Raw genomic sequence first — 12,343 nt, forward strand, 5'->3', positions numbered from 1 at the left:
CTTCTATGTGACTTACAGAATTACATTCATTCTCGAAATCTGTTCAATCAATTTTGATAAAACTTTGCCATTTTCCATTAATTACTATGAAGAATCCAAAAATGAAATAAAAAATGAAGGTTCATAACTTTTGAAGATACAAGGTCCTAACAAGAGCATTTGTGACAAAGTGATATTGTGCAAGTCGTGCAATGTCCCAAGGTCTATGTGCACATCTATGTGGCTTATAGAATTGAGTTCATTCTCAAAATTTGATGGGCTGATTTTGATAAAACTTTGCCATTTTCTATTGATTGCAATGAAGAATCCAGAAATGTAATAAATGTAAATGAAAAAAATTGGGGTCCATGCTTTCTTTTTTTCAATATAAAGTAGGGTCAAAGTGACAATGTCCTTGCTACTTGAAGAATTTAGAGGTCAAATAAAAAAAAACAACATTGCATAAACCTAACAGAAAATAGACAAAAAATAAACAATCAAATAGACACAAAAAAATAAACAGAAAATAGACACAAAAAATAAACAGAAAAATAAACAGAACACAAGAACAAAGCAATTAACATTGCTTGTTTTTAAGTTTTGGTTTTATTTGTTTACAGTAATGTGACACTTGGAAGATCTGCTGAGGGAGAATGCCTCTCAGCAGCTCTTTTATGAGAAACTGTCTACTATTTAGGTGTTACTAACATGAAAAAACCAGGAAAACTCTGTGTAGCCAGCCTGTTGGCTAGGCATGAACTCACAACCAACTACCAGTGTTCAGTGGTTTTTATCCACTTAGCCACTGGTGGCATCAATTGCTTTTGTTCTTGGATTGCCTCTCCATGTTGGTAAGTGCAAGTGTAGTGCTCCGCCACTTATTGGTTGTTGTTAGTAATGTATGTGAATATTATTTGTATAGTTAATATTCTTTGTACTTAGCGTAAGTTATTATGTCACACTGTATCGGGTTTTCTTGTGTTTGTCGTCCATTTGGACACGTCCTCCTTACTTTGTACCTCCCTCCTTTGTGTAAAACCAGACCTCTGGATTGGCTACCCAAGAGGTCACGTGAGGGTAGCAAGCCAGGATATAAATAGCAGGTCCATGTGTGCAAAGACACCTTTTTTTCTTTCCTTGGGAGGAGTTCCATTCGAGAGAGTTTTGATCAGCGCCATCGAGGAAAGTCGGAACCGACTGGAGCGAGAAGGAAGATTCGTTCGAACATTGAGAAAAGGGAGATAGAACCAAATCTCAAGTGTGGTATACACGGAAAGAATAGTGTGGACAGAACAATTAAGGAAGATAGAGTACCTGAGGTATCGACGGAAGCGAAGATTTTCCCCACGTGTGATAGCTGTTGGTCCGATTCCTGATTGTTTAAATGCCAGATTTCCAGGAGTAGACTATTATGAAAATTCTTTACGTGTTATTGTAAACGAGTATGAACCTTGTTATGCTACGCGAATAAGGGAGAAGGAGATTGAAGGGATGAGGGATATTTGTATTCGGGACACGTGATTGTGTAATGAGAATTTTTTTCCGAGAGTTCACATGAGCCGTATTGAATAAAGAGATATTTTGTAAGCCGACTAATCGTGTGTGTTAACCTGGTAGGCCTCGGTCTAGTCAGAGACTAAATCACAAGGATCGCCTCTCCTATGGCTAACAAATGCAAAGATAGCCTCTTTCGTAACAGCAAGTATAAAGTTTACCTGTCTTCAACCATCAGGTACAAGGATCACCTTTTCTGTGCTTAACAAGTGCAAGGATTGCTTCTTTCTTTCTGGCTCCAACTCAATTCTATTGCAATACAAGAAAGTCACATGATATCCTAGTTAGTTATAATAAAAAAACTATAGGTATTTTGAATTTACATACATAACTATGCAAACTACTAGACCAATTACTGGTCTAGTAAATGTGCATGTAAAACACCACTGTTAAACCTTTACTTCTGGTAAGAAATAATACACAAACGAACAAACATGTTCAATCTTGATTAAGATCAAAAATGACATAAAAAGATTTATCAATAGTTATGTATCAGAAAATTAAGATTACATTTTCATATTGTATTAATATCTATTTTAAATTTGTTAAATTATAAATATATTTTTCATTATTTAACATATTCTTTGCATTGCTTACCAACTTTGTACTAAAGATACGGAGGGCATTCGTAGCAGATGTTCAGGTAACAATTGAATTTCTTTCATAATATTTGCTAGACGAACAGGAAGTTCTTTTCGTAAAAATACAAATGATGTTTGCTCACATGCTTTCCTCCCTGAATTAAGTAAAATTATTAACATCATTAATATTTTATCTTTGACATTTTGAATCTAATAATATGTATCAAAATATTGAAATATCTGTTCAGAAATAATTATTAAATTTATAAATAGGAAAAATTATCAATTTATTATAACAAATAAAACTAATAAGCTAATGAAATAAAGACCAAAATAATAATTTTGTTAGATAAAATTTATTAAAAAGTAAGACAAGTTCATTAAAATGAATAACACAAAAAAATTTCAGTTTTATATCATGATTTCATTCAACTTTTATACATAAATAACTTGTGCTCTGAGGGTTATCTGCATTTCAAAATAAATTTGATACAGTAAAGGTTAACTGCTAATTTTAATTCACAATTATAAACTCATCAAAACAGTTTTCTTTTGTCTGAACTTACAAGAACCTGTTAAAGAAAATTTTAATTTAATTTTGGTTATGCCACGTTCTACTACCAGAGTGCATCCTGTACAGTACTTACAACACCAGAAATACCACCACATGTTCTCATTCTTGTTCTTGTCTCCATGCTGTAGTACATACTGTAAACTAAATTCTCTGTCTCCCAGCTTGAAGTGCTTTTTATCAGAGCCTTAAACCTTGCAAAAATATAAAAAATTCTTTGCATATCCATCTGCCATTGTGATTTTTCCTGAAACCAACAATGGTACATATACTTTCCCATTCATTTTCTTTATGTCCCATTCATTCTTTCCCATTCATTTTCTTTATGTCAATCCCACTTTAACTGATATTATTAGATGTCTTACTTGAATTTATATTTTGAAGTGATGGTTCAGATAATTCCAACTCTCTACATAATGATTATCAGTCTCAGAGAACTATTTAGAAATCTATTTTCAATTTTATTACATGTTATTATCAAATATAATCTTCAATATTATCAAAAATTGACTATCAATGTTATATTTTCAAATATCAAAATCAGAAAAACAAACAATATTTAATATCATTATTGAAGTTCAATGCTATTGATATTGGAAATTACCAAAATTCGACATGTAATTATTTTACATTACAACTTACCAATGTTTGAAATTAACAATTACAATCTATTTAAAACAGAGTTGCCAACTTTCAGAGTAACAAATTCTGAACATACTGAAAAACCAAAAAACTCCCTTCTACAAACTTGAGAACAGCTTTTCCTTTCTTTGATGATTATTATTATGACAACAATGATGATGATGATGAGACAGCTGGATAGATGAGGCAGTTAAGGAGTCAGCTTCTTTCTCTAGGCAATCCAGGATTGAATTTAGGTGAGTATATATGTATATATACTCACCTGTATATATATAATTCAATAGGTTAGTGTTAATTTTTTTTATATGTGAATTATAATTAATAGGCTTAGTGCTGGCTGGAAAAGAAAAAAAATACCACTTCAGGTTGTCTCTCATTTCTAAATCTAACCCCAACAATTTGTTCATGGCTACAGCTATTCTTGAATCCTAATTACTCTCTTAATTATTTTCACTCCCACTGGTTTCAGTTTTTTTTTTTTTATACTTTGTCTCATAGGCACTAAGAACCTTCTTTCTATACCCATTGTAGGTTTGATCAGACTCTTAATGGGATGGAATCACCCTAGATAGGACTTAACATATCCAGTACCAGTGCTTTTTTTGTCATAGAACACAATGGAATGGTGTTCCATCACCTTTTTTCAATATATTTTAAAAGTTTTAAGAGAATTTTTGAAAATTTGATTTTTGGTCCGTGTTGAATCGCTCTGTTGAGCATAGAAGATCGGCAACAAAATTAGGACGGTCCTGCTCCTGTTTGTGTGCCAAATCTTGTGTATGATGCATGCATACTGCAAACTTAGTTTGTGGTGACTGTGACATATTGCTCAGCTCGTGTTTGGTCATGTCATGATTTGGTGGCAATGCAGGAATCACAGTGCTAATTGCGACTAGTGACTGTCATTTCGACTGTTTTATATTTCACTAGTAGCTGGGTGGAACACCCCTAGTGGGCGTTCCACCACCTTTTTTCCCCCCAAAAAAGCACTGTCCAGGACAGACCACCGATAAAAAATTCCTGGAAAGTTGCTCACCCCAGAACTTAATTCTGGTTTTTTAAGAGTGATAGGTTGACACCTTAACCACCTTGATTAAGCCATCATCAAAGAAAAGAAAAATTTTCCCAAGTTTATCTGTATGTTTTCTTTTGCTTATCACTTTTTTCAAGTTAGTAGTTTTTCCACAGTGCATTCAAAATTTGTTACTCTGAAAAACTGATAATCTTACAACTTAGTGGGAATACATATATAAACATCCTCAAGCCCAATATTTTAGTAATATACCAAATTATTGCCAGATTAAATATCATAATTAATATGTCTGGAAGGGAAGATCAAATAATAAGGTGACCAATCGTCCTCCTTTAGGGAGGACAGTCCTCCTTTTGTAAGTTCTGTTCTCCCTCAAAAAGTGTCCTCCTACATATCCTCCTTTTTGATATTTGCAGACTAATCTGTAAATCTCCGTATTCAATCAATGCCAAACCGTCTGTTGCATGTGATGTGATATGACGTGTTTGTATTTAACATGATGATTCATCAAGGCTCTGTACAGTGCGATGAGATGCAATTATGAGACGCATGCTTTTCGCACAGGAGACCTTGAGAGAGAGAGAAAGAGTGTGTGCAAATGACTTTGTTTACTTCTTATCGAAACATGACATGGCACCCATGCATGCAGTAGACATTATTATAGTGTATTATTGTTGCAATGAATAAAATGTTTTTATTTACAATATTTTTTCCTTCAATTTATTAGTGTCCTCCTTTTCATTGTAAAAAAGTTGGTCACCTTACAAATAGATATCTGAGTAGTGTAACTGGCAACACATCCACACAGTAAGCAGGAGTTGCGGGTTAGAGTTCCACTCCAAGCTAATTCTTTTCTTCCAGAATATTCTAAATTATTTATAAATATTAATTTAATTATAATTATTAAATTTAATAAGAGATGGCACCTAATTCCTATCTCTAATACCAAATTAGAATTTAATTTAAAATAGTAGCAGTAATCTGACTTATATTAGTGACAATAAACATAATTCTGATTACAATATTAAAATAAAGCTTACAAATCAATAGTAACCAACACCAGAGTGAAGTTATTTACATACCTCAAAGTCTGTTACTGGTGTGAAACTTAAATAACAACGAAAAAATGTTATTTTAGTTTCATCGCCTCACCTTCACCTGAAAAAGAACCATTTATGGTTTAAAAACATTTGTGGAAAACTGTTTTCTTTTTTTTTTTTTTTTGTTGTTATTTAAGTTTCACACTGGCTTTGAGGTATGTAAATACGTAAATAAAATAAAGCTGTTTAAGTAATTTATTGTAATTATCATTGATATAATTTTATTGATTAATAATTAATATTTTTACAATATTGATTGTCTCATAGATTACTGCTCAATATCATATCATTTATATTGATTACAGATTTTATGATACGGAACATTCCTAGTATGTTAGTTCTTTTCTATAAATAAGAGCTAAGCACTCAACTCTTAAGCTTGTCATTCAATATTATAGTCTGTATACAACTTTCAGAAATTTTTAAAAAATATCTTATTTTTATAATGTAAAATTATAATATTCAATCTTTCATCTAATAACAGAATAATAATAAATGTCTATAAAAATTCTTATTGTTATTTTACTTCCAAAAAACTGATATATTTATAAAATATAAACAATATTATAAGAAAGATTTTTCTATAAATCTATACAATTTTGCCAGCATTCTTGAGATGTTATTTTACTAAATAATAAATAATACATACATTTTGTCTTCTCATCTCATCAATATGAAAATGTGTTTTACATATCTTTTTAAAAATTTCTGAATTATTATTTCATATCCATAATAAATTAATACATAAAATTTTTTAATCAACTAAAGAGTATATTAATTTTGATTTAAAACTTAAAATGTATAATTTTAATTTTTAAGTTTTATTTTTATATTCAGAATGAATATTTAAGAATATATTAAAAATGACAATAGATGGAAAAATGTTGAAATAGCTGAAGCAAAAAATAGATTGCTGATATATTAAAATTTGTAAATTAAAAAGAAGTATCAAAACAAAATGTTCTATGTTTCATTCATGTTGGCATTATATGAAACAGAATTCAGCAATTTAAAAGCAATCTTGACATTTATTATAAAATAAAACTGTAATTTAAAAAAAAACACTATTTTTAGAATGTATTAATAGTTATTATAATTACTATGTTATATATTAAAAATATATATATTACAACTTTTAATAAGCAGATTTGAATTCAAAATAAAAAATTTTAATTTCAAATACAGTACTTTCAAGTAAAATATAGCTATCTTCTGAATAAAAAATATAAACAGAAAAAAATATATCTACCTTTTTATGAAAATTATTTTATGTTATAAATTTATAAATTCTATAAATAAGAAAAAACCCTTTTTAATATGAACACTTTTATAAAATATTTAAATTTACATACTGAATTTTAAAAGATTTTAAAATTTCATTAAATCAAATTAGCTTGATGTCTGTCTTTCATTAAGGTCAAATTCAATGTCATTTTATCTTTGACACTGCTGGCAAATGCAAATATGAATTGGCAAACTTTATCATTGTTGTAAATGTCAAATATGAAAAACAACTGAGTACAAATAAAGTTCTTGTTTTATATTTTTTTTATTAATTGCAACAGTCATGGGAATTAAACTGCAGACATGGAAAATGAAATCATACAAATATGATTAAAATGTAATGAAAGATAGTAAAATAAAAGAAAGAAAAATAAGAAAAAAATTTAGTAGGTAATACTTATTTAATGAGGAAATTAGTCAAGATAAGATTTATAAAACATTTACACATTAAAATTAATTAATTTATTAAACATATTAGATATGAAAGGAAGAAACTTTGAAATCCATTTAAAAAATAAATAATTTTGATATATAATAAACATTATCAATTTATATATAACTGATATGATGAAAACATAATAAATGTAATATTTTCTAATTTATTTTCCAAATTCTTTATTAGAGTACGTGCACAATTAAATAAACTCCACTACTTCCCTAGTACTTTTGAATGATCAAGCCTATCAGCTCACTCCTATGAACAAAATTACCTAAAAGTGCTAAGAATTATGGAAAATAGTAAAGTTCCTTTTATTCTCCTCTACATACAATAAATTGCATGTTAGCAAACTCATTTTATGGTTAAATGAAAATATTAAATAAGAATAAAATGTAATTATCAAAAATAAAATGAATTTTATTTATTCATCGAAGAAATTTGCTCAAAACTACTTTCATTATAAATATATCTCAGAAATCTTTGCAGCATAATAATGCTGATAAATATTTAAATTATTATAAAATATAATTTATACTTTAAAAAAGATATCATTACCAATTTTAAAAATAAAGATAAAAGATGAAACGGAAGATAAATCACTATTTCCAAAAAGAAATTTGGAAAGATCAAATTAAGCATCTTATGATGCTTCACCTATTTCAGTTCATAAATTTGTAAATTATATTTTTGGCTAAGATAAGTAATATATCATAGATCTAATAGCATCCAGGAAATGTAAATTTTGTAATTATTCACATCACATGTTTTAAATGTTGAAGAAAAGGGGAAAAAAATTTATGTGAGGATAAGATATTTTTAAACACATTTTATATTATTTTGAAATAAACTCTTTTTACTCTAATTTATTTTGAGCCTCTCGATATTTAATACAAGAAAATGTTTTATTGAAAGAAGTTGTCAGAATAGTTCCTATTTAAAAAAACCATATTAATTAAGATACATCAATTCAATGGAAAAAAGTTTTTCTTCTAATAGATTAATTTAACTTAGTCATTCCAAGAAATTTTATTTTTACATTTGTTAATAATAATTTACTTCCAGAACACTTATAGAGATATCAATATCAGTTTTTTAAACAGATAACTTAAATAAAGTTATCAAACTGCAGAAAATTTCTTATCATATCTTGTTAAGCTGACAATTAAAATTTACAGACACTTATTTACATAACTTATATATTTTATAAATATAACTTCTTAACATTTTATTATAATCCATTTTTGCAAAAGAAAAAAGAATACAATGAAATGTAATTTTAATTAACTATGCAAACAATTTTAGAATACTCACAACATGTATTTATGTTTATGTTTACATACAAAAATAAACTCTGTCTTTATGATATAAAATGAAATAAAGACAATATTAAGTTTAAAAAACAAATATAATTACAATTACTTTCAATGATAATACATAATCATTTTCTTCAGATGAAAACAGAAAAAGCTATTAATAGAATAAATAGTTTTTAAATTAAGAACTTAACACAGAATCTTAGATTGTCTTTATTTCATCTCTTAACACCAGAAAGACGGTCTTTACTCCTAATTTTTACACGTATGTATGTATATGTTTATATTTATTTGTAGAACTAGATTAGATATTTTAGTTCAAAAGACAAAAATTATATTAATTAGAAGCTATTGATATCAGTTTTCACTTGAAAATAATATATTTTTCTCAAGTAGTCCATTCCTGACCCAAAAATATAATTTGTTTACACAAACATTTTTAAAGTTCCACATTTTATTGGGGGCAAATTTTGAAAACAAAAACAAACTATTTCCTTTAAATGCACACTTCATATCTGAAATACTAAAAATATAATATAAAGAAAAGAACTTATACAGAGATATATAAAACACATTATGAACATAAAGATATTTCAATAGCATCTGTTTACTAAAATATAAGACAAAGATTATTAATAGATCTTATTTTACTTTTGACAAATAGTGAATGCTAATGATAAAGAAAAACTAAATGCATATTTATGAATGATAAATCTGGCTTTACAAAGTTTCTAATTTAAACTGCGATTGTTCTGAAAGAAAAATATTTTTTTAAAAATTCTCTGAACATTTAACAGGAAAATATACAGTATACATAATGCGTATAATAACGCTGTATTTATAATGAATTGTTTCCTGTAGTTAAAGACGCAATACATTGTTTTTAAAACGTAACTGACAATGAAATGCACATTTTAAAAAGAACTGACGTCACGGAGCAGAATAATGTATAAAAAAATGGCTTAAAATCCAAGGTGTTTAGAGGAAATGCCCACTTACCGAAATCGATGAATTGCTTAATTGATAGAGGAGATGGATTAAACTGAGAATAATAATCCAAAAGTTTCGAAAAATTCTTCAAACAGATTCTTGTTAATCTCATTTTGGGAGTTTTAATAATTTCCAGACGAGAAACAAAAGTGCTACATCATCTGATAACAGTTTTGTTCTTCCATCGAATCTCTCTCTCCTCTAAATGGCAAAAAGCCCAATACAAAAATCTCCGTTCACACGTCACGGTTTCTCCCCGTATCTAACAATTTGCATTCGATTCGAATTTTTTAAAATTTTATTTTATTTTATTTATGTAAAATCGCTTTTATAGTCACTAGTAAATTATTCGAATGCCCCTTCGCCAATTTTGTGAAAAACGATGTTATACTTTACAGCAAATCATCAAAAGGCGCCGATTTAAATGAAAAATAGTATGTATTTGTCTTCGGAGAAAAAAATTTTATATTAATTACGACGAATTTGCAGTTCCCAAATAATTAAGAGAAATATTTTTAAAATGTGGATTTCGATAAATGGTCGTCTATTAATTTAATTAATTACGTGTAATTTTTTTAGCTACTTTTGGCCTCCTTTCTACAGTGATGTACTGTCAAACTTTTCTCCGTTAATTATATATACAACAGTTCGTAACCTCGATTGAAGAAATGACTTTAAAAAGTTCTGCAAATAGTTTTTAATAGTTCATTTACCTATTTAGTAAGTGGGCTTATAAGTCCAAATTCATAATATACTAATATCACTAAAAAGTCCACGTAGAAATGCTTATATTCCCTCTTTTCCCACGTGTACAATGATGTACTTTTCGCGACCTTTGATGAAATACCCTTTAAACTGTACACGTAATCAACGGACGACCTCTAAACGCAGATATAGCCTATGTAAGCTACTAACAGAAAGATATTAGTAACGAACAAATCGATTCGATCTGAAATCAAAATAGAAACCTGAGAATGAATAAATTTGGTAAAAGTATTTATTTTCGTATATGCCCTGTGTTATTTATCAATCCGTAACCCATTTCTGAAGAATGGGATCGAGAAGTAAGCGTAAGAAACGGATTGGAACTCATCCTGTTCGTAATTTTGCACAGTCCGATCACACGTAAGATTTCTTTTTGCTCACTCATTGAAACCGCTGATGGCACTCAACAGAAACCTATCAATTGTTTTACAAGTACTTGTTATATTACAAATATTGAAAAATTTGGTTTCTAAACTTGATATGAAATTTAAGTGGTATTTTTGGTGGCATTGAAGCTTCGGAAACCAATAAATCATAACCTTAGAAAGCCTTTAACATTCTTTTTATCATCCACACTACCATTATGCTGATTGAAATTCATTACTTTAAAATGACGCGCCGTCCGTTCTAAACATGTTAATCTATTTAGAATATATTTTCTACGTTCATACTCTGAGTTTTCAACAAAAACATTTTTTAAATAATAAAACATAAATTTGATAAACTCCCAAAAGTTTACCAAATTCATTCAAAGTTTTTCCACACTACCATTATGTTGTTACACAAATCCTGGATTTTTATCCAGGATTTGCGGCGCTAACATAGTAAAAGTATTACATTTTAATGTATGTTTTTTGGAACTTGGCATAAAGTTACTAACAAATTATACAGGAACACTCATTTTGATGGAAAAAGTAGATTTTTATTTTCTGTAATTTACAATGAATATGCATTTTGGGCTTCATGCCCCTCTCAGTCCTTATTACAGTACAGTAATACTCGGTTTTCGTTGACTTCGTTTGTCGTCGATTTTTTTTCTGCGAAAAATTTGTCTCGGATTTCGTCGCATGGCCACGTGATCTTGTTGCTAATTTTGCGAAAACAAAGGGCGACCCACGCGTTTTCCTGTTCAGTGTGGCGTTGTTTCTCGTTATGTGAGCATTATTACCTCGCGCCTCTAGACAAAGAATTCCATTGCTTTCCTTTCCTTATTGCTCCATCTTAGGACAAAGAAAGTTTCCAGAGCCAGCAGCCCTTCGAAGAAGGCCACGAACACGCTCGAAGTTGAAGAACGAAATCAATGAAAAATACGAGAGTGACATTAATTAAGATTGTTGAAATCAGCCGCTCTTACAAAATTAATATAAAATGAATATATTGTTTTTAGTATTAAAACCATTTCGTGCCGTCCTTGGAAGCTGTGGAAGCGCCGCTTCCCTTGTATTTTCTAAAATATAAATACGAATTGTGCGACTATTTTCATATTTTAACGTACTGTACCTTCAATTACTTAAAATTAGTATTTTATTATAACCGCATTATGTATTTTATTACAAATTTCTTTCTATACATGTGAAAAACAATGATAAGATTAGTGTTGCCACCTTTTCAAAATCGCTGACCCGGACGGCAATTGAGGTTTGTTCGAACAGAAGTTCCTGACGCATGCGCAATGTCATTTTTCAATGCAAAGAATAACGTGCAGTGCATGGCGGTTCTAAATCAGTTACAGTTAGGAACTAGGGAGAATTGGGTGGGAGTAACGTAAGTACAGTAGACCCCCCTATAACGCTTAGATACGTTCCACTTTATAAGAATTTTACGTTGTAGGAATCCTTAAATACATGAGCCAATCACAGCCCGACACGTGTGAAGTTTACGGACTAAGGCTATTTGAAAGGTTTTCTTCTATAAAATTAACCGATTCTACACTAATTCGACTCAACATTTCCAAAACACGTATAATTTTTTGGGAATAATCCTTATAAACTATGCTATAAACAAAAAATTGTAGGATTACTTACCGAGTGTGCACCGTTCGACTACGCCGTTGCTTACGCTTGTTTTCGTCGCGGAGCAGCGCACCAAACGG

Source organism: Centruroides sculpturatus, unplaced genomic scaffold (genome assembly GCF_000671375.1).
Source record: "Centruroides sculpturatus isolate CEXI.00-Female unplaced genomic scaffold, Cexi_2.0 scaffold116, whole genome shotgun sequence".
Classification (NCBI taxonomy): Eukaryota; Metazoa; Arthropoda; class Arachnida; order Scorpiones; family Buthidae; genus Centruroides; species Centruroides sculpturatus.